The sequence below is a fragment of the Microtus pennsylvanicus genome, chromosome 5 (genome assembly GCF_037038515.1).
Source record: "Microtus pennsylvanicus isolate mMicPen1 chromosome 5, mMicPen1.hap1, whole genome shotgun sequence".
Classification (NCBI taxonomy): domain Eukaryota; kingdom Metazoa; phylum Chordata; class Mammalia; order Rodentia; family Cricetidae; genus Microtus; species Microtus pennsylvanicus.
The window spans coordinates 6285949-6312682 of record NC_134583.1 but is presented as its reverse complement, the minus strand read 5'-3'; the positions used below and the strand labels follow the sequence as shown (position 1 = coordinate 6312682).

The 26734-nt window shown below is 35.8% G+C and overlaps 1 protein-coding gene across 9 annotated transcripts in view; it reads right to left on the bottom strand.

The window, feature by feature from the left end:
• Lingo2 (leucine rich repeat and Ig domain containing 2) overlaps nt 1-26734 on the bottom strand; it is a 1060547-nt gene that overhangs the window by 586046 nt on the left and 447767 nt on the right. For all 9 annotated transcript variants that reach the window (XR_012910565.1, XM_075971228.1, XM_075971227.1 and 6 more), the window contains one exon: nt 22946-23026. The gene's annotated coding sequence lies outside the window, so the exon portion shown is untranslated. The remainder of the gene's footprint in view (nt 1-22945; nt 23027-26734) is intronic.

Sequence of the window (26734 nt, the reverse complement as noted above, 5' to 3'; positions counted from 1 at the left end):
CATAAAGCAAAACAATGAGAAATGTAAAGGCATATTTACTGTTGTACAGTTTTCCAGTAAGACTGTTTAGGCTTATCTGGTGAGAGCGGGATTATAATCACAGATACCAATTCTTTAGGAAAGATGGTGTCGCAGGGCAGAGAGAACTTGGCAGCCTCCTTTTAGCATCAGTTGTGCAGAGTGAAGCCATGATCTACTGGATCCTCGTAAGTAACAGCCTTGGGAACAGTCCAGAGTTGCTAGAAACTGGGCTACAGAGCTTGACAGATTGGAGTTAAATATTTCCTCTTGCTAAATTTAGTAAATTATTTAACTCAATTTCACTGAGATTCAGTTTATTAATTATAAAAGAGATTTTAAAATACTTATCAAATTTAACTACTATAAAGGTCATGTTAGAAAAGGCAGTGAAAATTCTCAGTAATGTCAATAATTTTAAAGACTGCTTTCACTTTTATTGATTTATTTCATTAGGAAAATCTCCATGAAGTTGCTGGGCGTACTTTAGCACTTCATGTTGACATATTCCCCTCATAGTGAGAAATACATGGAAAGAATCACCTCTCTCCTAGTAGCAGCCAGAACACAATTTCTCTCCTATCTAATGGTGGGCATATCTTTGAAAATATATCACTAAAGCTAAGATGTAGAAATTGCTATTCTATGGCACTAACACACATCATTATAAACACCCTTATTGGAAAAGGTAATATAAATGTGTTTGTAGTCTCAAAAAATAATTGCAAAATTGAAATATTCAACAAGTTAGTTAAGTGGATTAGTTGAGAAATGGAAAGAAACAATCATAGACCGATGACAAACAGTCTATACAGCGCAAAGGTGATGAGGCATCTCTCATCACACAGAAAAGCAAGTCTGAGCTAGGGGAACATGCAGATGCTCTTCTATCAATCATCTGCTCTTTCCAAGGATTTACGGGAGTTGATGTCTCCAGTTATCATGAGATTGACAAATAATTGCTCATGGAATATTCTATTTGCAACATCTTTTGCTTTTATTTTTAAAAATAACATCAAAAAGTGACATACTGAACACTCTAGTTTGCCACGTGGATTACGAAGATGAAAAAAATAGATTATTCTCTTTAAAAAAAATTCAGTTGCCAAAAATGGATTCTCATTAGTAAGGTGGTATTTCTGATTTTTTTTTCTCATCCAATGTTAGCTTAATAGCTATTAGTTAATCAGTGATTTCACTGAGAACACTTGACTTTGGGTTTGGAAATTTAAAGGATAGAACCCCAGAATGTGATAGCTCAACCAAAGGGTTGGGTATCTTTAACAAGCTTTTATTACAATTCTCAAAACTCACGAAAGAGGGATTAAGAAAAATTGTTGTCCTCATATGCTGTGGGACAACGGTCTTATACCCTGTAAAGATTTCTCAATGGTAATGGATTAATAAAATGCTGATTGCCCAGTAGCAGTCAGGAAGTATAAGCAGGTCGACCAGAATTTTGAGAAGAGGAAAATCTCAGTCTGTAGCAGTCACCTACACACAGAGGAAGCAAGATGAGAATGCCTCACTTACAAGTTACCAAGCCATGTGGCTAACACAGACAATAATTATGGGTTAATGTAAGATGTAAGAGTTAGTTAATAAGAAAGCCTGGGCTAATAGGACAACTCTTTTATAGTTAATGTAGGCCTTTGTGTGTTTCTTTGGGACTGAATGACTGTGGGATGGAGCAGGACAGAAACTTCTCTCAATACTCATGGCAGTCTACATTACTAATGTTAAAACTGCATTGTCACGATGGATACCCAGAATATGCAAATACCATGTGTCTTCCATCACTTCCTCCAAATAACCAACCATGGACAATTGTTCCTAATTCCAGGAGGAATTTGTTCCAGGGCATCCCCAAATGTCAACACCCATGGATGTTAAATATTTTATGTAAAATAGCGTAGTCTTTACATAAACCTATGTTGTCCTCCTAAGTTTCAAATCATTTCTATCTTACTTATAGTACCAGAGACAATATAAAAACTGTATATATAACTGTGATGAATATTGCTTAGGAAATGGAGTCAATATTAGATAGTCTTTCCATGCTCAATAGAGATATTGAGAAGTATATTTTCAATTTGTTGTAAGTTAAATCTACAGACACAACCCACACAGCCACAAAGTGGTATTAGGGAGATATGTTATGGGAATGCTTGGCTTGCTTTGCAGTCCATCACATTCGGCATAGCAGAGGGTATCTCCTAGGCGTCTTTCATCCTCCATAATAGCATATTGGGGCTATTTGAACACTTAGGATGATAGTCTTCATATATTCAGTTCTGGGTAAAACACCGTATCATTTTATTTACCCATAACTCCCTCAATAAGCTGTAACAGAGGCACTGATACCACTATCCAGTGAGATTTGTAGTTGGCTGACATGATCAGTGTCAATGATTTAGAATTGTTCTGTCTCTGTACATGGCTTTATAAATAATGCTTTATAATGTACTTATTACCTACTAGCAGAAAAATGACATGTTTTGTTGCTGAGACTGTACTTGTCTATATATTTTTATAAAGGAGTTGAAATGCTATACCACCATTACAAAAAAAAATCACAGATGTGATTTTTATTTGGCCTCTCAGCAGGTTTCATTTATATAAAGGTTACCTTGCCCTTCAGGAATTCAAAACTAACTTGCCTTTTATGCCCATGCTTGATACTTTTAACAATGCAATAAACCAAGTCTTTTACAAAGTTTTGGATTATGCCATATATTAACTTGGTATATCCACCATTTAAATTCTATTATGATGTCAGTATGTGTCATCTCCTATTTGACAATAATTCTGTATGAAGTTATTTCTTTTTCTTTCTTTTTACAGCCTAAATAGTATATGACTAATCATCCTTAGCTGAGAACTTCATTAAAAGGAGACTTAGATGGAGATACAGGTACTCTAAGGAAAGGAATAAATAGTGGAAGCTTAGATATGAAGTATATAAGTGTAGCACAAATAATAAAAATCCAGAGACAGATATTGGGGTTCCAACTGAAGATCAGAAAAATAAAGCAGTTAACCTCTACCTTAGACCAAAATGGGTGGTCCTGACTCTAGGAATCCTCAGACTGAGACTGAAATTAATACCTGGCTTCTCCCATTTTATATTCCTCTCTAGTGCTGGAATTGAAGGCATGCACCACTTCTGCCTAGTCTCTATGGCTAATTGGTGTGTCACCAGTGCCGGGCCTATATGGCTGACTAGTGTGGGTGCTTTGCGGGACTTTCAGGCAAGTTTTATTTATTAAAACATAAATAATATATCACTTACATATATATGAGTATCACAGATGAGCAGTGCCCATGTTATTCGCAAAACACAAAAGGATATTTGCAAGATTCAAATGTAGGATGACAGAAACATGTAATTCCTAAAATGGAAGATAAAAAATGAGTTTCTATATGAAAACAAAGATATACCTAATAATTTTGTCCAAATAATGTTTTAAAAAAATACAATATTCTTCTGCTGAGAATTCTCTATTTAGAACTGTACTCCATTTTTAATTGGATTATTTAGAATTTTTATATCTAATTTCACGAGTTCTTTATATATTTTGGAGATAAGTTCTTTCTCTGACGTAGAGTTGGTAAAGATCTTTTCTCATTCAGTAGGCTGATGTTTTGTCTTACTGACTTTACCCTTTGCTTTACAGAAGCTTCTCAGTTTCAGAAGGTCCCGTTTATTTATTGTTGCTCTCAGTATCTTTGCTACTGGGGTTATATCTAGGAAGTGGTCTACTGTGCCTGTGCATTGAAAGCCACTTCCTAATTTCTCTTTTATTAGGTTGAGTATGGTCAGATTTATATTGAAGTATTTAGTCCATTTGGACTTGAGTTTTGTGCATGGCAATAGATATGGTTCTATTTACATTCTTCTATATGTTGACATCCAGTTATGCCAGAAACATTTGTTGAAGATGCTTTCTTTTTTCCACTGTAAAATTTTAGCTTCTTTGCCAAAAATCAGGAGTTCATAGGTATGTAGATTATTATCTGGGTCTTCTAACTGATTCCATTGATCAACCCATCTAGTTTTATGCCAATATCAAGCTGTTTTTATTATTGTAGCTCTATAATAGAGCTTAAAGAGGATGGTGATGCCTCCAGGAGTTTCTTTTTTCTCTTTTTTTATTTTCTTATTTATCTATATATCTATTTATTTATTTATTAAAGATTTCTGCCTCCTCCCCGCCACTGCCTCCCATTTCCCTCCCCCTCCCCCAAACAAGTCCCCCTCCCTCATCAGCCCAAAGAGCAATCAGGGTTCCCTGCCCTGTGGGAAGTCCAAGGACCACCCACTTCCTTCCAGGTCTAGTTAGGTGAGCATCCAAACTGCCTAGGCTCCCACAAAGCCAGTACGTGCAGTAGGATCAAAACCCAGTGCCATTGTACTTGAGTTCTCAGTAGTCCTCATTGTACAGGATTGTTTTGGCTATCCTGAGATTTTTTTTTTCCATATGAAAACAAAACATTGTTCTTTCAAGGTTTGTGAAGAATTGTGTTGGGATTTTAATGGGGATTGCATTGAATCTATAGATTACTTTTGGTAAAAGTGCTATTTTTATTATGTTGATCCTACCTATCCAAGAACATGGGAGATCTTTCCATTTTCTGGTTTCTTATTCAATTTCTTTCTTCAAGAACTTAAAGTTCTTATCGAACAGGTCTTTTTACTTCTTTGATTAGCATTGCCCCAAGATCTGTTACTTTATTTGTGGCTATTGTGAAGGGTGATGTTTCTCTGATATCTTTCTCAGCTTCTTTATCACTTGCATATAGAAGGGCTAATAATTTTTCTGAGTTGATCTTGTATCCTGACACATTACTGAAGGTATTTATCAGGTGTAGGAGTTCTTTGGTAGACTTTTGGGGGTCACTTATATATACTATCCTATCATCTACAAATAGCAAAAGTTTGAATTCTTCCTTTCCAATTTGTATTCCCTTGATCTTTTGTTGTCTTATTGCTCTAGGCACAACTTCGAGAACTATTTTGAATAGATATGAAGATAGAGGTCAGTCTTTTCTTGTTACTGATTTTAATAGAATCAATTTGAGTTTCTCTCCATTTAATTTGATTTGGGTTGTTGGTTTGCTATATATTGCTTCTATTACATTTAGATATGTTCCTTGTATCCCTGATCTCCAAGACCTTTTGCGTGAAGGGGTGTTGGATTTTGTTGAATACTTCTTCAGCATTTAATGAGATGATCATATGTTTTTTGTTTGTTCATTTGTTTTGTTTTGTTTTGATTTGATTTCAGCTTATTTATATGGTAGATTAAACTGATAGAAAGATACTTAAGGGAATGTTCAACATCCTTAGCCAACAGGAAAATGCAAATCAAAATGACTCTGAGATACCATCTTGCACAGGACAGAATGGCTAAAATCAAAAACACCAATGGAAGTTTATGCTGGAGAGGATGCAGAGTAAGGGGAACACTCCTCCATTGCTAGTAGGGAATTCAAACTTGTACAGCCACTCTGGAAATCAGTATGCCAGTTTCTTAGGAAACTGGGAATCAAGCTACCTCAGGACCCAGCAATACCCCTCTTGGACATATACCCAAAGGATGCTCAATCATATTACAAGGGCATTTTCAACTGTATTCATAGCAGCATTATTTGTATTAGCCAGAACCTGTAAACAAGCTAGCTGTGCCTCAATTGAAGAATGGAGAAAAAAAAACAACAACAACAAACAAAAAACTGCAGTACATTTACACAATGGAGAACTACTCAGATGAACAAAACAAAACAAAATGACATCTTGAAATTTACATGAAAACGGATGGAACTAGAGAAAACTATCCTGAGTGAGGTAACCCAGACTCAGAAAGATGAACATGGTATGTGATGTGGGTTTCCTCTCTGTATGCTGTGAATATGTTTTATTATCATTGGTTAATAAAGAAGCCGCTTTGGGTCTATTGCATGACAAAATAGAGCTATGTGGTAAAATTAAACTGAATCCTGGAAGAAAGTAGGCAGAGTCACAGAGATGCCAAAAAGATTGAGGTCTTGGAACCTTACTGGTAAACTACGAACCTTGTGGTAAAATATAAAATAATGAAAATATGTTAATTTAAGATGTGAGATCTATCTAGGTACATGCTTAAGCTATTGGCCAAACAGTATTACAATTAACATACTTTCTGTGTGATTATTTTAGATCTGGATGGCCAGAAAATGAACAAACAGTCTCTGCCTAACAGAATGGCACCCAATGAACATTTGGTACTGATGCCTGCCACCCACTTAGGGTCCAGATTCTTTTGTGCCACTTGGAGTCAGGAGGAAAGTAGCTGAGACCATGCCTGCAGCTCGGCGACCCCTGTCTGGGCAGGCTACAAGATTGGATCTGCTAGGAGTGCACAGGCAGGAGAACATTGTGGATTTCTACTCCCATGAAATATTTCCAAGCTGTGCAATGCACTGCATGGCCGATTTAGCTTTTACTCAGATAAAATAGGTTTATTTGCTATGCAGTGCTGCCCAGGGTTGAAGTGGTGGGCATGGCTCCCACCCAGCTATCCCAGAGCCCACAGTGAACTACCTCTGCCATATTGAAAGATGAGAGAGGCAGAGCCAGCATCCAGGGCCACTGTAATAAAGCTTCTTACCAATTTAAAAGTCAGAAAATTAATACAGATACACAATAAAGACAGATTTAGATTTAAAAACACATATGAATGGGTCACAGTATTAAATAACTGAATGTAGGCTTTGGAGAAAGAAGAAAACAGTAAAGAGACGGTAAAAATAATATAAAAGAGTACAGCAGTAATAGATTAAAGGAGTAAAGATAATAAAATAAATAGTAAATTTATAGAAAAGGTAATACAGTAAGAAAAATATGCCATGGAAATATGGAATATAAACGGAAAGTCTGGATTATGTATATTATTTTGTTTTCTTTGAAAGTTTTGACTGTAAATAAGCTAAGTACAGAGAGATATTTCATTTTACATGCTGCTAAGCTAAACCAACACATATATTTTAAATGTATCGCGACTTTAAAATTTGGGTCTAAGGATATGTTGATGACACCTCTGTGTTGGGAGAGCAATGTTTTCTCTGATAATTTTATAAATTCCATAGGCTTCTTTGTGCCAGTTTTTTGCTTGATGCCTTGTTTTTTTTTTTTGTCTATAGTCTGCAACCCTTTTTGATATTTAAAATCACTTTTTTCCTGCCCCTTTTATACTGCGTTCATCTGAACACATTTGTATTTTATGAAAGAAAGTGTTTTATGATCCTAGAATAAGACATAAGGCCACAAAATTTTTGAACTTTAATTATCACTCTGATAGTCTAGAACAACTTTAATCCACTGTCTCAGTCCCCTTGCTCATGAAGGTGCGTTGTTATGCATGGGTTTTAGTAAATCAAGAATTCAGTTTTATCCAAGATCACCTGATTAGTAGAGAAGGATGATTGGCCATGAGCTTTTACCCTTCTCATCTGCTTTCTGAGGGATACCAGCTTACAATGTCTATTGTTCCTACTCTGACCCACCATGCTCGCCATCAACCAATAAAAAGATGAGACTAGCCACTCTGATCTACAGAAGCACCAATCATGTTCACCAGGCCTGTCTGATGGTAGATGCTTCTCATTAGTTCCCACTAGCACTTCTGGAATCAACATTGCCCTTGCAGAGATATTAAATAAATGAAATAATGAAATGTATGCCCTGGCAATGTTGAGGCATGCATGGGCAGCCTGTATATGACGGCTCTGCTTGAACTTGTTCATATTGGGTTTTATGGTCTAAGTTGATGAGGATGACTGACCAGGCCTCTTCCTCAAGAGGGCACCTTATCTCACTATAGATGGCTATGAGCCATAATGTGGTAACTGAACTCAGGACCTTTGGAAGAGCAGGCAGTGCTTTTTAACTGCAGAGCCATTTCTCCAGCCCTAAAGAGATTAAGTCCACCAATAATTTCCTTATCCATATCAGGCTTTTTTGATGACTCTCTCTCTCTCTCTCTCTCTCTCTCTCTCTCTCTCTCTCTCTCTCTGTGTGTGTGTGTGTGTGTGTGTTTTAGTAAAACTTAACACTTTCAAAGGTCCTAGAAAGACAATACCACATGTTCTCTCATCTGTGATTCCTAGTTTGAAATCTTAAAATGTATATTATCTGAAGTAACTATTAAAACCAGGAAAATAAAATGGGTTCATAGGCAGGTATAGGCAAACAGCAGGATATAAGTGATATGAATGAATGAAATCAGAAAATGGGGAAGGGGCTTTAATTGGGAAGGGAGAAGGAGAGGAAATTAGGAGAGACAGGGAAGATGAATAGACAACACCAAGGACATTTGAAAACCATTATGGAAATTCACTATTTCATAAAATATACCATCCTAGAAAAATATGTATTATTTACTATATGTGTGTTTATCTCTATCATATATTATCTTAAAATGATAATACATATTATATTACTTAAATGAAACTATGCCACTTGAACTGACAATGCTCCTCCCAAGACTCATAGATCGTCTAACAATAATGCAGAAACTAGGCATGAGAAACCACGTTTTGAATTCAGGGAAGGCCAGGAGTCTCCCAAAACAATATAGGCTATTGCCGTTGTCCTTAGTTGCCTCCCAGAGATTGAAGTTAAGTCTCTATTGCTAAAGACACCATGCATTTGGGACAAAGGAATCAGAAGCTTCTCTGCGGATCTGAAAGACTCCCTACTGAGGATTAGCTTTCATAGTACCAGAAGGAGATATGCAAGCCATCAATGGCAGAAAACTATCAATAGTTCCACTTAGTTGTTCTGCCTATGAATAACAACAGCGACCAGCATGGCAAGGCTACTGTGATGATGCAGTAATAGTACACTCATATCTTGACAATAACCAACAGCTACTGAAATGAACTTAAAGCCCCACGAAACAGATGGGAAATTAAGCCTGATACTGAATGCGTAGCCAACTACCCAGGCTAATGGGGAAAATCCTAGAGGAAAGTCTACCACAGTCACGTTAATGGAACAGATTAATTTCTAGCCAAATCTTAAATACTTCTACACCCACAGATAAATATAACTCTCCACCCTCATGAAAGAACCTTCTCTTTGCAATATAAGTTAAGGCCATTACAATAATAAACTATTGATCAAAACACACAGATCAATTGGTTGTAAAGTGCCTGACCCTAGTGGATAGATATATCCACTAGGAAAAATTCCTCCACCCATGTCTAACATAACATCAAGGAGGAGGGCATGGAAAGGATTTAGGAGTCCAGAACTTTGTGGTGTGATTAAATCTAAAAATGATGGGTACGCTATACTCATGATACCTCAATGATATGACTACCTGAACAAAACCCAAACAATGGATATGTTAAGGGGAAATATCAAGGGACTTCCTGCCTAGGCAAAGAATGGCAAACAACTAATGCTTCCTGAAAGAGAGTATTAATTGTCTTCCTCAGGGATGAACATCTTAATTGATTATGAAATATCAAATGGTCAACCCTGAAATCATATGCATTCAAGAAACACTAAATTAATCCATCAGGTTATATTTATATGTTATTTATATGGACACACAGGCACCTAAACACACACACACACTCATACACTGTGTGTATGACAAAAATAATAAGAATAAAAAAGTATACACATTTGAGTGATGGGAAGAGTTGAAGAAAAGGGACACAAGAGGGGTTGGAAAGAAAAAAGGGAAATGAGAAATGATGGGATTATATTTTAATTAAAATTTAAGATTATTATTTTTAATAATAAATCCTTCAAAGGACATTTTTATTATTCTAATTTTTGATGATAAATTATGAACTCTCTAATTTCTATTGTTCTCAGAGTAAATTCAGATGTCATAGTTACTTTTCTCTGAAGAGCTTCCACTGTCTATTGAGAATTTTTCCTCAATAGTTCAGCTCCTCATTATTTTTTCTTCCTGACAAAATTTCAATCTCTCAAGCTTTGTTTACATTTTTATCTGTTCTATGCACTTTGGCTTCAAGATATCCTCTGATATTATTTATTAATGTTAAAATTTAATCTTCAATGGCTGTGTAACCCATGTACAATTCTGTAGTCTTGGACTCTGTTTTACTTTAAAAACAGTCTTGGTACATTATTACCATACAACCGTATCATTTTCTAATCTATAGATACATATGTATCTGTGTATATTTTACCTTCTCTTTTTATCTTCATCTAAAATAAGCTAGTATTATTCAAAACATAGGTACTTAACAATAATTTCTGAATGTTGTTGAGTCATTTTATTTCCACAGACTATTATCATTCACATTTTTATCTTTTGAACTCCAACTATTGGGTTGGCTTTTCAAATTTAAGATATTATAAAAAAAGAAATTATGTATAGCTTAAGCCCAACTTATTTGAGATTTTCAGGTTTTTTTTTTGTTCTTCTTCCTCAAGTCTAACTTGTCTTTCACAGCTCTTAAGACTCACAAAACAACAGAAACTGAAAAGAAAAGGAGCATATCTCTGAATGTTCAACCAACAGAGCTTAATGCAATGAGTATGGAAGGGCCATTCTTAAATGATATGGAGACAAACTCCCACAAGGTAACAGTTTACAGTTACTGCTTAAACAAACAAACAAAAAATAAAGATAGTGAATACATAATTATAAGTGATCTGTATAAGTGTTTCGTGAAACAATCTGCTTGTACTACTTATTGGTAACATGAAAAATGGATACTCAAATGTATAATTGAAAATGTGCATTAACTTTACTATAGAGTTCATGGATTTCTTGTCATCATTATTATTATCATATGACTATAAAATGGGGACTTTTTAAAACAGTAATAAAGGAATATTATTGTTTCCTGACCATTACTGAGTGAACATATGTCTTCAACATTTATTTAACCTTCACACAACAGTTTGTGTTTTACTTGATAACCAAGGAAGATGTTTTCCAAAATATCTTCACAAACTGCCCTGAATGAATTATATAAAAATAAACAGAAACATTATATCAAATATATTTTCTTAAGAGAAGAGAAAAAGTTGGAACTAATCAGGTAATCTGTGTAAAAAATGCATGGTTCACCCAAATCACTTCCTTCAAATCCTTTTACATTCAAAGAATGTGAGTGAAAACATTACATGTTTAATTTATGTGTAGTAGATATGTCTAGCATGATCATCTTAGCATTTAGACTTAAAAATGACATTGTAGAGTTATAGTGTTGTCCTTTTGGACAACATAATTGATAATAAACTTATTTATTTTCATTTTACCAGGCACTTGCAATGTGGTATGACAGAAAGTGAACTGGACTCATGAAACCTCAGGACAAATTCACTTTGATCTTATCTATCTTCTTAAATTAAAAATAAGCTGATATGTGACATATATATATATATGTATATGGCATATATATATATATATATATATATAGTAAGTTTCTACTTCTTTATCTTAATGAACAAATGACTTTTCTATTGCATCAGAAAACTTCAGAGGTTTTACATTTGTACATGTGTTTCCAATTACAACCTAGCATTGCAAAAGAAGATTATAACCTCAGAGATTTTGTATTGGTACATAGGTTTTCAATTGCCATTCTTTATTTACAGAAGTGTAAAATTGAGGCTAAATTAAGTGTAGTTAGCCATTTAGCTCGACCAGACTGTGGGACATGGAAGATTGTAAAAGTTTCACAATTCTCCATTACTGGCTCCTCCCCTTTCAACTTCCTCCTTTTGAGTACTAGTATTTGACATTCCAAGTAAAGAATAAATTCCATGAACTACTATGGCCAACAGAATCAAAACAACAAAAGAGCCATTGGATTGTGTTTAGCCTTGGCCTTGGGAAATCTTAAAGACTTGTGAGGTTTGTCTTGAAACCTTGTCATCTACTATGTGAATGTGTGCCATCCCTACCGCCTCTAATAGAAAATTATGAAGAATGAAGCTATGTTCAAGAAGTTGATGATGGCCGACACTCAGCTAGCCTCATCATGAGCCTTCTTAGCTGAAAGCAGTAGAGCCCAGAGTCTTAAAAACTGCCTGCCCTTGACCTGCTGACCTATGAGAAGGAAAAACCAAATGAAATGTTTGCTGTATTGAGCATGCAAGTTTGGGATTTATTTGTTATTTAGGCCCAAATTTGAATATGTGATTATCAAAGAACATTAACATTAAATATTCAGATTCTTCAATCCTATGTGCATTATTTCTTTCTTTCCTATTTTTCCCCTGAAAATAAGGCATTGAGGGAATTATATAGGGACAACAGGAAAGTCCATTTCTGTAGGCTTAATTCAGAATATGCTGCCCATTAAACGTATATGTATTCCTTAAGCCTCATTCTCCCTATTATCTCATTGACTCAATAGCTATATGCATTATTAATCTAGAATGCCTGTGCCATAATGGATCCAAGAATAAAGTAGACATGAGAATAAGGCAGTTGGAATTTGCTATACATGGACAGATGAAAAAAATACATATCTCCTGGGCCCTTGGTCAAAGCATTGTGTTCTTTCTCTCTCTCCCTCCCAGTTCATTCTCTGAGCAGTGATAGTAGGCCATGTTTATAACAAGGTCAGATTGTTGGTACAGGAGGGATTACCTGTAGTTGGGATGAAAATGTTTCTTGGGAAAACCTTTCTGTTCTTTTTTTTTTCATACTTTTATTATTTTTTTTATTGAGAAAATGAGAAAAAAAAGTTTCCACCTCCTCCCAGCCTCCCATTTCCCTCCCCCTCCTCCCACCCTTTTCTCCCTCCCCCCACTCCTTTCCCCCTCCCTCTCCAGTCCAAAGAGTGATGAGACGCCAAGGACAATGGCAAGGGGTTTAGATCCTACGTAATGTGCTGGCTTTGTGGGAGCCTACCCAGTTTGGATGTTCACCTTCCTAGATATGGACGGAGGGGGAGGACCTAGGACTTACCACAGGACAGGGAACCCTGACTGCTCTTTCTGTTCTTGATAAGAGGATGCTCATATAAAAAAACAATCTTCTAACCAATTATAGGACAAGTTATTTCTCCAGACTTTAGTCCCTCCATATAACTGGATGTGAATAAAATCCTTACCCTTTCTGGTTCCATATGCAATCTGGTCCCTCACAATTAAATGTTAATCACTTATCCTGCAGTGAAGTTCATCCCATTCATGAGTCACTAAGCCTGTCCATATACTGAACTCACTGGTTCTGTGTAATCAAGTTTCCTTTCTGTTGTCACTGGCCAGAAGTTTGATTCTGTTACTAAAAACATGTGTGTGTGTGTGTGTGTGTGTGTGTGTGTGTGTGATTATTTACTATTATTATGTTATTAAAAGCATTCATTCACTACCACACATTTATCTGATTATAATGTATAAAACCACGAAGCCAAAGGCATGAGAATTTATGTAAAATACCTCCACTTTGGAGAATTTAAGACAATGAGGTCTTAAAATAGGATCAAATCTCAAAACTAGGCTAAATAAGATAGCTATTTCTGTTTAGAACAAAATGGGGGTAACATTTCTTAATGATAAATGGAAAAACATGTGCATAAAGCAGTGATGTGTAGATTTTTAAATCTGTGGCTCTGTGTGAACTTCGCTGTGCCGTGGAGGACCAGCAATCATGAGGCAAGGGAGGAGGGGCGAGGGAAGATATTTTTAACAAAGTCATCAAGGCACTCATGAGGATGGCATATTTTCCATGAACATGCAGCATAACTTGGTACTCTGTTCAAACACCAGGCAGCATAATGGAAATGACACTTTCAGAATACTGATTCTCCCACAGGGAACTCACCAGTGAACTAGGAAAAGATCACAGGCTCTGACAGCTGATTGGTGAATTAATTAGGTGCTGAACTCTGCTAATGCTTCTGTAAATTACATGCGGGGCATGTACTGCGAGACAGAGCGATTCCAAGGACGCTAGGTGTCACACAACAGCAGGATAAAATGTAATCAGAATCCAGAGGGAGGCCTGATGCAATAAGTTTCGTGGAGACCTGCTGAGATTAATCTTACTGATATTCCTTTCTGAGGGGAAATTTACATGGGGTAGCAAAATTATTTAGCATCCAAGGGGAATGGAACTCAGGCTATATTATTTCTCTCCAGAGTTTTCCTGATGCAAGTCTAAGGAGTTCATCCTCATCAACTTCTCAGCAACCTCTTTAGGGGATCCTCGCTTTGTTTATGAGCAAGTTACTGGAGACTTTGAAGAGGGCACAAAAGGACTGCACATAGCTTCACTGTGATATCCTCACTGTTCTTGTTGAATACAGATTCTCACTAAATACTTTATTTCTGGAATGTAGATTAATGGCCTATAAATTGCTGAGCACTTATGACGCTCTAGATTAATCCTTACGATCATAAGTAGAAAAGAAACATTCTTTATTACTGATTTCTATTGTTAAATATTCCTAGGTAATTGATTTATCAATTAAGGCTTCTTGAACATGTTAGCCAGATTTTCATAGTTTTGATAAATATCTGAGAGATTTTAAGGGAAAAAAACCATATTTTGCATCTTAATTTGAATGCTTAGCTATCCAAATTGCTTTGAACCTGCGATGAAGTAGACTATCATGGTGGGGAAGGCATAGCTGCTTTCCTGATGGTGGCAAAAACAGAGTCAGACTGAGAGAGAGGCAAGGGATAAATACTTTTTTAAGACAAGCTCCCACTGACATCTTCCCAAAAGGGCTAATTTCCTAAAGATTGCATTGTCTTCCAAATTCATCTCCCACTTCCGGGCCCAAGCTTTACATGGGTACCTAATGGTGATGTTTCATATTCAAACTACAACTTTGGAAAAAGCATTTCATCTCTCTGTCTTTGGTTTATTTATCTGCTAGCTGGTAATATTCATAGCATTTATTTCCTAATAGTATAGTGAGGATAAGTACATAAATCTTAAAATATTGCCTAAAACACAAAAATTATTATATGTCAAAAATCATCTCTAATAATATAAATGAACAAAAAAAGGAGAGTCCTTCCTTGAAAAAAATCAACTTTTTAGAAACTGAAAAACACATTATTGTCAGCACTTGGTGTATCACAGAATTTTGAAGATTTAAAATCTATCTACTTGTCTTTCTCATCACTTCCATAACTGGAAAAACATGGAGGTAAATACAAGCCAAGAAGTTTATCTTTCAGATAAAACAAAAATATATTCTAAATACATCCCAAGACTCTTGTGACAAACAGGTCATGTCTCAGCCTGTCGGGCTACAGTTGCATCTTGGTTAGCTGCTCTATTTTCCCTGAAGAGATAGCATGAAGGAAGCAAAACACAGTTACATCAATTTTATTCTTATCACATCAAGACAGTAGGGATGGGTAAAGAGGATACAACTCAAATCCTGACTAAACTCTTTGCTTTCAATTCTTCAAAATGTTTATCAGTAATATTTTAACATCCTTAACCAATAACATGGATCTCTAAAGATAAAAATGGGCATAGAGTAAAAACATGCAAAACATGTTAAAATTTCAGTTTCTTTTTCTTTCCTGTTGCTATACAGTGTATATAATTACTGAGTCATAATAAGTGCCCTGCTCATGGTGTGGGACACATAAGATGTGGATCAGGATTGATGGAAGAATAAACTTGAAAGTATACCTGAGCTGTGAAGTGTAATACAGCATGAGGTATTCAAACTCTTTGTTCTGATAGAAAAGGCTGCAAAAAAAAAGAAAGAAAGAAAAAGAAACATAATGGCTGCCCACAGGTATTAAGAGACACTAGATTAATAAATGTCAGACACAAACTATTATATTTTGCTTTCTTCCCCAAAAGATTTTGGTAACTGGCTAAGTTGTTTTTGCTGAAAAAATGAAAATAGTAAAAAAAAAACAATTTAAAATATATTCAATGTGTCCAAAGGTTTAGTTAGTTGCTATTAGAAGTGCGGCAAGGCTTGGAGCCCAGGGATGCCTTCCTTGGGACACAGTATCACCATTTCTGTCATCTCTAAGGAAGCTGTCCCTGTGAAACAATGTCAAAGAGAGAGACTGCTGCTTTCATGTTTAATGCCAGTACAGAGAATTGTGATGAACAGGCATGGACAAACGCCTAGATTAAAAGCCTAAAGCCTTTATGTTCATTCTTTTTTTTTTTTTTTTTTTTTTTTTTTTGGTTTTTCGAGACAGGGTTTCTCTGTGGTTTTGGAGCCTGTCCTGGAACTAGCTCTTGTAGACCAGGCTGGTCTCGAACTCACGGAGATCCGCCTGCCTCTGCCTCCCGAGTGCTGGGATTAAAGGCGTGCGCCACCACCGCCCGGCTTTATGTTCATTCTTAATTTTATCCCAATTTGCTCATTTTCATTTATTCAAGTTCAATGCTTTTAAGAAAAGTATTGGTTAGATAAGATAACCTAGGGAGTAGGATTTGGTTAGTTTGCATTTAGACTTAAGATGAAAAGAACAATGTATTAGATGGAAAGAAGACTGAGCACCAGCAAAGAAGCCACCCTTGTTGGTCAGTGTGCCCTGGAGAGCATGGAGCCATGCCAACATGCCTGAGTTTTCAATGGCACCCGGGATTCTCTCCTGTACGGCTCCTCTAGTCTCTCCTTGGAGGCTAGCATTTTTTTTTCTTTTTGTACATTTTTTTTTCCTGCAGAGTCTGCACAGACAGTGTGTTTTAAGTTTCAGCTTAAAATAAAATAGGCATGTGGGGCTATCCCTGACAATACAACTTAAATCAGCACCTCTGCTCCTCACCTGGTTTCACTTCAGCTTAGCTTTTATTATTGCTAAGCATTTTCTTTCACATATTGTATTATTAATACATGCCCTATATGATCCACTTAGGGCACAAAGCCTATGAGAAGGATTGTATCTGCTTATGCTACTTATGAGTAATCAGAGAACATAAATTATACTCAGTCAAGATTGAATGAATACAAGCATGAATACGTGTTTGAGAAGGTCACGATGATGGCAGAATAAAAAAAGTGTTTCTTGTAAACATTGTATTTTAATACTGTTGACAGCATTTATAAAGAATATACTCTAATATCCTGAGATCACTATATTTTTTCTTCACATTGATACCATAAGAACTGAAGAGAAAGATGTCATCAAATACACATACAGTCTAAGTACAAGGTAATTGGATTCACATCTGGATTGATTTTAGAGGAGTTAGGCTTCACTACTTTATGTGGGATTTCCCTCTGTATGCTATGATTACTATTAATGAATAAAGAAAACTAGTTTGGCCTGTTGATAGGGCAGAGCTTAGGTAAGCAGAAAAAACAAAGTTGAATGCTGGGATAAAGAAGGGCAGAGTCAGAGAGATGCCATGAAGCCACCAGTGGAGATAGACATGCTGAAACTTTGTTGGTAAGCCATGACCTAATGGTGATATACAGATTAACAGAAATGGGTTAAATTAATATGTAAGAGTTAGCCATTAAGAAGCTAGAGCTAATGGGCACAACAGTTTTTTAAACAATATAGTTTCTGTGTGATTATTTCGGGTCTAACCTAGTTGGGCAGCCTGGAACCAACAAGCAGCGGCCTCTCTACTACAACTATTTTGACTAACTTTGGATGTAGTTAACATGCTAAGTAGTAGACTTTTTTTTTCTTCTGCGCTTCTTAGAACCCTCCACACACATGTATGTAGTTGATCCACTAGGGTTATACGTCATAGGCAATCAATTGTCAGAGAACCCTTGCTGGGTGTGTTATCAAACTGGAGGGAAATATGTGCAGTGGCCTACTCAGTGGGAACACCTTCTGAAGAATAGAGAAACCCACACATTAAAATAGTTAATTCAGGAATGAGTTTCCAGTATCTATAACACAAACCAATATTAGTTGAGGCCATTGATACAATCTGTCTCAGTGAAAGTGTTTCTTTAAAGAAAACACAAAGACTTCAATGCCTTATTTAAGTAATTGGTAAAAATCTTACCTATATAGATGAATGAAAGGAAGCCACAAAATGTAGGCAATCATCTGTAAATATTTATCTTGTAACTATAGTGTTGATCACTACTGACTCTAAGAAATGTTGATAAATATATACTAGGATGAACATTAAAGCCCACATATTTTATCTTCATAATTAAAGACAAACCATAGATTTTTAAGCATGTACACTTTGGGAATCTCTATGATACTGAGATGTACAATCAGAGGGTCTAACCTAGACAGGCTTCCAGTATAACCGTGCAGAGAATACAAAGGAAAATCCAAGCTGATGCTAACATATTCTTTAGAAGTAAATGATTTTATTCAATACATGAAAACAGTCTAATTAAAAGGCCTACATCTTGTCTTGAGCAAAGCCCCAGATGACTAAAAATAATAAAATATTCATAAGAGATTTAAATTTATGCTCTAAATTGAACTAATGGGAAACTAATTCCTGGGATCTAATTCAAGGCTATAGAAATAGCAAAACATGTAGTTCATGAAAAATTATAAGTTATCTTTTTCCCACTACTAGTTACTAGCCAGTCTTCAGATGTCATTGAATAAAGAGTTGCCGTTGCCCCTTTGCAGGCTCATAAATTAAATCTGAGACCTGGATTATAATCAATCCTACAGTCTGCCTTAATTTGTGCAGATCATGTCAGGTAGATGGTTAAAGTTATGGAAAGACGCTCCCATAATTTATCTGCATACTACTTTACAGATGAATTAAAGTTTATCCCAATAATTAATAGAATTAAAAGAATTATACCATTTTTCTATATGATATTTCTTAAAGGTTTTCTTAAAATGAAGATATTATGGACCATCAAAAACCACCATGAAATTAGATGAAATGATGTAATGGCACATGTAAATGTTACTTCTCTCCATAAAAGACCATGATGTAATGGCAGATTGCTGAGATAATGAGCAACCAAATCCATTGTGAGAAGCAGGCTAAAGATACCACAGAAACAAGCAAGCACCAACAGGGTGGCAATACTTGTAAGGGCAGCACTCAAGAGGACAAGACATTATGCAGCCCAGGTAGGCAACACAATGATATACCATTTCAAAAAAAACAGATTTCATCTATATCAGAATTTATATAGTTATAAACAGTATATGTCAACTTTACATTGTATATGTACATTATATGTTAGATGCAGCAGGTAACTGTGTTGAAGACAAACTCCAATTTCACGGGATTTTTTTCTGCTTTATATTTTGTTTTTTTGCTCTGTACTTTTTGTTACTTAAAATAAACCCATATAATCCTATTTTAAAATCTAAACAAACCAATCAACCAACCAACCAGTCAAAGTTAAACAACAACAAAAACAAATTGTTCCATTCTGGATCATGCTCAAGTATTCTGGGCCTGTTTTAGAGACACAAACAAAAATTTTAACCTCCTCTAACTTGACATTAACATACTTGTAGAGAGTTTCCATCTTCTCAAACAATTTAGAATCCAGTATTGAACAAACAAGTAAACTTAATCTTTTGAAATTCACATTGCTTCGTTATTGTGTCTGCTCTAAGAGTTTGATTTCAAACAAACGTACTTTTACTATGTAGAATTTTCTCTTGTACACTCTTATACTAGTTTTGCAAAAAAAATATATATAGTTTTAGAAACTACTATTAGACTGCCGATGAAAACAATGTTCAAACTAGGTCTGACCTGAAAGCCTCCTTCCTTTGATATGTCTTTCATACTACAAGAGAGTTCTAACAAGCTTTCAGCGAGAAAGCAATCCATATTCCTATACAATTGTGACACCTATAAATAACATGGTCTAGAAGAGAAAAACATTACCAGAAGTGCAATAATGACACCATATCTCGGCAGTTACCAACAGCTCTCTAATTGGACTTAAGGCACACTCAACAAGAGGGACATCATGCCTGGTGCTGAAAACCTAGCCAACTATTTAGGATAGTGAGGTCATCATAGGGCTTAGAGAAACCTATTAATGTCAAAGATTGGCATGATTCCTAACTGCATTATAAAACTTACCTGATAACCATAAATGCAATCTCTCACCCCTCACTAAAGAAGCTTCATATTTTCAGAATATAGAGATCATTATAGAAATCCACAACTGGTCGAAATCAGAAATCAATTGATTGTATTGTATCCAGACCCAGTGGGTATAGCCCCAGGACAACTTTTCTCCAAAGACTGAGGATGGCAGTGAGCTGATCTAATCTTAGAATGAGTCAGAGGATGTAGGATCTATCTTTTCATTTCTTTGTGATGCAAACTTTTATTAAAATGAAAGTTGTCAGTGCCAAAGCGATTTGCATGAGGTTTTGATATTTTTAAAACACCCCTTTACAAGCAAATGGAATTTTAATGTTCAAAATAATTTCTAATAATTTCATAAAGTAATAATGTGCGTTTCACTTTCAGCATGTCAAAATATAATATACTTGCAAATATTTGCTATCAAGGCACATGGGAAAACAGTGAGTTTTTTGTTTTCAGGATAAGAGGTAGCTTTAAAACTTATGTAAATTCAAAAAAGAAGAAGAGGTTAATTTATCAGAATTCCTAAAACCCACAGTAAGCACTGTGAAAGAAGAGGCTAACAAATATTTCAAGGAGTAATTGTGTTAGATGGTGTCTTTGAATCAATTCAAATTTAACATATTTAAGTGTCATTAAAATATTCTCTTCTGATTATAAGAACTTTGTAAATGACAGTTTATGAAGAACGAATTAGCAGTGTCTCTGAGTCTCTTCACATAACTGTCAATTCTTCTATTATCCCATCCAAGCAAATATAATGGACATTATTGTAAACTGTGAGCTGTGTGTCTTGGTGTGATGCTTAAGTTTTGGAACTGTAAGATTTAAATTTTAAGCCGGGCTGTGGTGACGCACGCCTTTAATCCTAGCACTAGGAGGCAGAGGCAGGCGGATCTCTGTGAGTTCGAGACCAGCCTGGTCTACAAGAGCTAGTTCCAGGACAGGAACCAAAAGCTATGGAGAAACCGTGTCTCGAAAATCAAAAAAAAAAAAATTAAATTTTCGCAATGACATCAGCATTCTTGTACATTTCGTCTTCAAGGTTTCATGTTTTACTCCTGGACAATGATTATTTTTTAAATATTCTTGTCTTTTCCTTTCCTTTCTTTTAACTTCCCCCTCTTCCTTCTTCCTCCCTTCCACAGTTTCTGTCCTTCCTTATTTAGGGCTACATTTCCGCTCAGGGACAGTGTCTGTTTCCTCTCCACCCAAGCCAGTTTCTTATACCGCCATGCAGTTATGTATTTCTGTGTGATCACCATTTGAGGTAATTAGACCATCTGCAAATATATCATCCTTTCCTTGATATTTTATTGGTCTGAGATATATGGTACAAAGTAGAAAGAAATTTTTTGTGAGTTCTGTATTTTGATATTCACAAGGGCAGAATTGGTAGCCTCATACATCCTTTCATACTCAAATTTAAATGAATTTTATTTTCATCTAAATTTATTTTGTTTTTACTTTTCTAGATTTTTGCACAAGCCCTTACTATTGTAGTACTGTTGGACATGGAATTCACAATATTCCTACCTCAGGTTCTTGAGTATTAGGCTTACAGGCATGCAGCACCAATATTCCTCAGAGATGCCTTATTTTCCCACTAATCCTTATATCCATACTCTTTTTTTTCTTAGTTTAGGTGTACAGACAATGGGAGATTACAAAAGGTTTCAGTCCAACATCAAACAACAGAAGAGAAGCACTCATTCATCCGTGAAATTTTGATGCAGACATCATAAACAGAGCCAGGAGAGCTAGAAATGTGGGCAGGAGTTTCAGGAGACGGCAACCTGCACTACACATCTATAAAACATGGAAGACCTAGCTACTAGAACTCATGAGGGGAAAGGCCAGGAGTAACCCAGTTTTAAATTTATATTTGCTCTGTAGACCCCTGCATACCCTGTATCAATAAACAAAGCATAAGCATTCATAAAGATCCATCTGAAGCCATCAGACATTATATGCAACTTTGTTCCTTTTCAGACTTTCATATGATATATATTGACCATATTCTACTCATTCCCTCCCCTGCAATTCTGCAATTTTATATCTTCCCTGACACTTTCCTCTCCCATTTATGTGCTCTCTCTCTCTCTCTCTCTCTCTCTCTCTCTCTCTCTCTCTCTCTCTCTCTCTCTCTCTCTCTTTCTCTTTCTCTCTGTTTATAAAACTCTCTGAGTCCACTAAGTGTTGCCTTATGTGCATGGTACGAGACAATTTATAGATAGCCTATTAGCATTTGTATGTGTGAAAAGAACCGTCTCTCACGCACCTAGAAAGCATCAAGCGTCAGTAGCTCTTCAGCTAGGGACTGGACTTCATGAGCTCTTCCCCATCTGTGCTGTCAGTTGCTATGGCTTGCCTGCAAATTTCGTGCCTGCAGTTAGAGCTGACAGGAGTTCGCAGTACAGTGGTGTTATCACGTCCAACAAATGCTTCCTGTCAGACACTGACTACTTCTGACTCTTAGACTCTTCGCAGGCCTCTTTCATGACCATTCCCAGATCTTGGGGGTAAAGGTCAGACAGAACCAGGTAGAGCAGATTACCCCACTGACTCTTATTTTCCGCGCCTTGATCAATTGTGGAACTCTGTATTAATCAGTAGATGAAGGTTGAGAGTTGCACTAATATATGGGTATGGTTAAAGACACTTGCCAACAAGTTAGAAGACTTAAGTTCAGTCCCAAGGTTCTACATAGTCAGAGCTCAGGTCAGAAGATACTCTTGCAAAATACATAATTTTAAAAAACAAAAAGCAAGCAGAGTATAACCCTTGGATATGCTAGAATTTTCATAAAGGCACTAAGCAAACACAAACAGAATCCAAGTAGTTTGCAATACGTTCCATAAAATATAAGAGTTTAACAAGTTTTAAGATGGTATTCACTTTCATCTCCAAAACACAACTAAAATAAACTCAACATTTACCTCATATGCTTCAAAATTCACAGAACAGCTTAGAAGTCCTTAGAGCTCATGATGCTGTCTTTCCGTGGCACTCGTCAATTCCTAGAAATAAAAGGAAGACATAGGAATATTCAGAGCACTATATATCTTGGTACAATGACGGTGATTAGCCATAAAATTTTATTGTGATTCTACACTGCCACTTAAAAAGTGCTTCCCAGTGTAATGCTGTTATTATGGCTTTTGTTAAATTGCAAAATATAGCGAGGGAAATTATATCTGTCTGGGACTTCCAAGATGCTCAAATAGAGTACAGATTATAAAGTACCACAAAGAAAACCCACATTCAATTACATATATTTTCTTGAGAGTGATTGTTGTACTTTGAAAACAAGCATTCATTATCTAAATGTTTTCTTAATCTACATACAGTAGTGTATAAATATTTTTCTAAATGAAGAAGAGGGCTCCTTGTTTAGGTTTTAGAATGATTACTTTAAGTAGATTTTTATCAGGAACTTTAATTCATGTCCCATAATTTCTCTATACAACATACATAGTACACGAAAATACTAGTCATTGTTTAAGAATTCACTTGGTAATAGACACCCAGCGCCTGAGTTTGTCAGACAGAAGACTCTCATTCCCCTTGTTTATGAATCTTTTATAGGAAATTATGGAATGTCAAGTAAGTATAACTGATAAAATGACTCCAGTAATAATTCATATTTAGATTTTAGTTTTCTATAGGACCAATCATTTAAAAATACTTGCTAAAAAGCAAATTAAAATGATAATTAAGGTGCATTGAGAATCAGGGCATGGTGGCTCATGCCTTTAATCCCAGCACTAGGGAAGTAGAGGCAGGCTGATCTTAAAAAAAAGAACAAAAACAAAAACAGAAAAGATGCATGGAGTTTTGCTGGTGCCTTGTGTTACTCCTCTATCTCCACTCACATGAAAAACCTGTTCTTTATAGGAATGGCAACATGGTCAGTAAGTAAAGCACCTTCTTCACAAACACAAAGACTTCAGTTCTAAAAGAAAGGTATAGCTCCAAAGCTACAGAGAAACCCTGTCACTTAAAAAAAAAAAGTCAGGTGTCACAGCACCTATCTGTGACTCCAGTTCCAGCAGAAAGGACTGGGAAGAGAGTAGGATCTCAGGGGTTTGCCAAAACAGCAAGTTCCAGAAAGGATCTCTAAGAGAACCTTGTCTGAAAAAAATAACGTAGATATCGGTAAGAAGAACACTTGGCATCTTTCTCTGGAATTTATATGGGCAGCTGGATGCTGGGGAGATGGCTTATTGTGTGAAAAGTATTAAACTTGCTGACAAGCGCGGGGGAACTCAGTTTGCATGCCTGATTCATCTAAGAACGAGATATGCGCACAGCAAGACTTCTCAACAGTGTTATTGTGTTCTCTCTGATCTATATCAGCACACAATCTCTAAGTTGGAGTTTGCATGTTCCCAAAAAGGAATAAAAACTTTAGTTTGTAATCATATTTAAAGATCACAGAGCTAGGTGTGGTACCACACAGCTTTAATACCCAGCTCGGAGATGGTTTAGATGAGAGAATTTTAAGTTTGAGGCAAACGTGGTAAACAATCAAATCTTGTCAAACATAAATAAAACAAAAAAGTAGATATATTTTTACATTTGACATCTTTATTGTAGAAGAAATGTGTATTATATTTGCAATTTGCTGTCATGTTTTAACTTTTAATAAGCAATCACTTTAATTTGAGATGTTATTGTTTGACAGATATGAAAAACAGATTATGGCAATAAAATAAATAATATAAAAGTAAAAGAATCAATCAGACCACCACAGCCATTAAACAAAAGCTAAGTTAATAACGCATAAAGTTTAGATGAGAAACACAAAACTATGTGAGATTGTTGGCAAGACTGAAACAGGCATTGGTTTCTGAGTAGCAGTTGAGGAGTCTCAACAGAAATAAATTCGGGTTTACTGTGCTGACAAGCGAATGTATAAGGAACACATCCCAAACTATAATTCCCAGGCAGTAAGCCAAAGCTGGCTGTGATGTTTTACAGGATATGAGCAGAGAGTTCTTGGACATGTTATATGTGCATTAGGTATTTCCCACTAAAATGATTTCAAAAAAAAGGAAAACAAAATTGACAAAGAAATATACAACTTCAGAGTATAGAAGAGGAAAAATAAGAAAATCTAGTTTCATAAGAATTGCTAGATGCAGTTTACCTGAGTTGGTTCAAAAGCTACAATAAGAATAAACAGATTTAAAGATTTTGAAATTTGACAGAATTAAAAATTCAAAGTGAAGGCTAATACTTAGAATACAAAAAAAATGAGGATTTAGTAGTCAGAAAATACCTCAGAGACATGAATAAATTGAAATGTGTCCAAATACATTTGCATGGTCAACAAAATCACACTTGAATTAGTTCCTTAAATAGGAAACTATGGTGAGTCAATTTCATGATCATGACCAGGCTCTGGTGACGACGACACAAAGTGTCATTAAAGAGGAGCGATACATGGTTCCAGCAATAACTTTAAAGATAATAGTTTTTAGATTGTTGCCAATCTAGGCTTGGTTACTATTCAAACAAAAAAAGGTCTCTACTTAGGAATCTAGAGTTGTACAACTGATTTCTATAATCAAAACTATAATTTTACTTATTTTTGAAGACAAACTATAGAGCAATAATTATAGATAAGCAAAATGACATGTTACTCAAAATGTAGTGAATTATGAGAGTATGTTAAAGCATCTTTGAAAATAAATGAGAAAGAATGATCTCCCTTCTCTTTTGAAGGGAAAAACACATAAAACACATACTGTAAGTGAATCACCCTTGGTTAAAGAGCATATAGTAATAAATTTTCATATATATATATATATATATATATATATATATAGCTGATTCAGAGGAAAATGATTTTCTGTTTTGAATGAATAAATTTTAAAAAACAAAACACAGCATTCTTCTTTGTTCCACAAATAGATCTAACATTTCTCAGACTTTATTTCAAGATAGGAAACCTGGAAGAATTTTATTTTTCATAGCAAAAATCTATTCTGGCCTCTTCCCTCAGACGGTGAAAATTACCTTATTATTGACATTTTCTTCACCATATTTATATTCTTGCACAGTAGTGTAGGGCATACACAGAAAGAATGAAGACTCAGAGTTCATGACAGAAAGTGCATTCCTGAGACAATAGAGGAAGGCTAACAGCAAAGCAGCCTCTGAGGAGCATCTGACTGATTGCAGCATCTCAAGAGGAAGTGCGCTGACAATCGAGTAAGATTTCTTCTAAGAGAAAGGATGCACTCTACACTGGGAATAGACGACACACTCAGTGACAAATGAGTAACTAGACGGCGTTTGCATCTTCTCTACTTTTATTTCCTTTTTAGATCCAGTAATTTGAAAAGGAGAAATGGTGACCCCTATATAAGCTAGATATGCTCATTACTGCTTTTCAAACAGTATTTCAGGGTCAGCAAGATGGCTCAGTGGGTGGAGGCTCCTGACCCCAAGCCTCATGACCTGAACTGGATTTCAGGACTCATATGGAGGAAGGAAGTAATGAATTCAAGGAGGCTGTCTTCTAATCTCCCCTTGTGGGCTATGGCACGTACACACCTGCACAGACACACACACACACACACACACACACACACACACACACACACACCAGCACACAAGGATTCAAAAGAAACAAAATACAAATGAAACAAACCATTCTTTAATTTGTACAATGTAAGTTAAGTCATAGGAAATATTAAAGATCACCCTTACTATCTGAG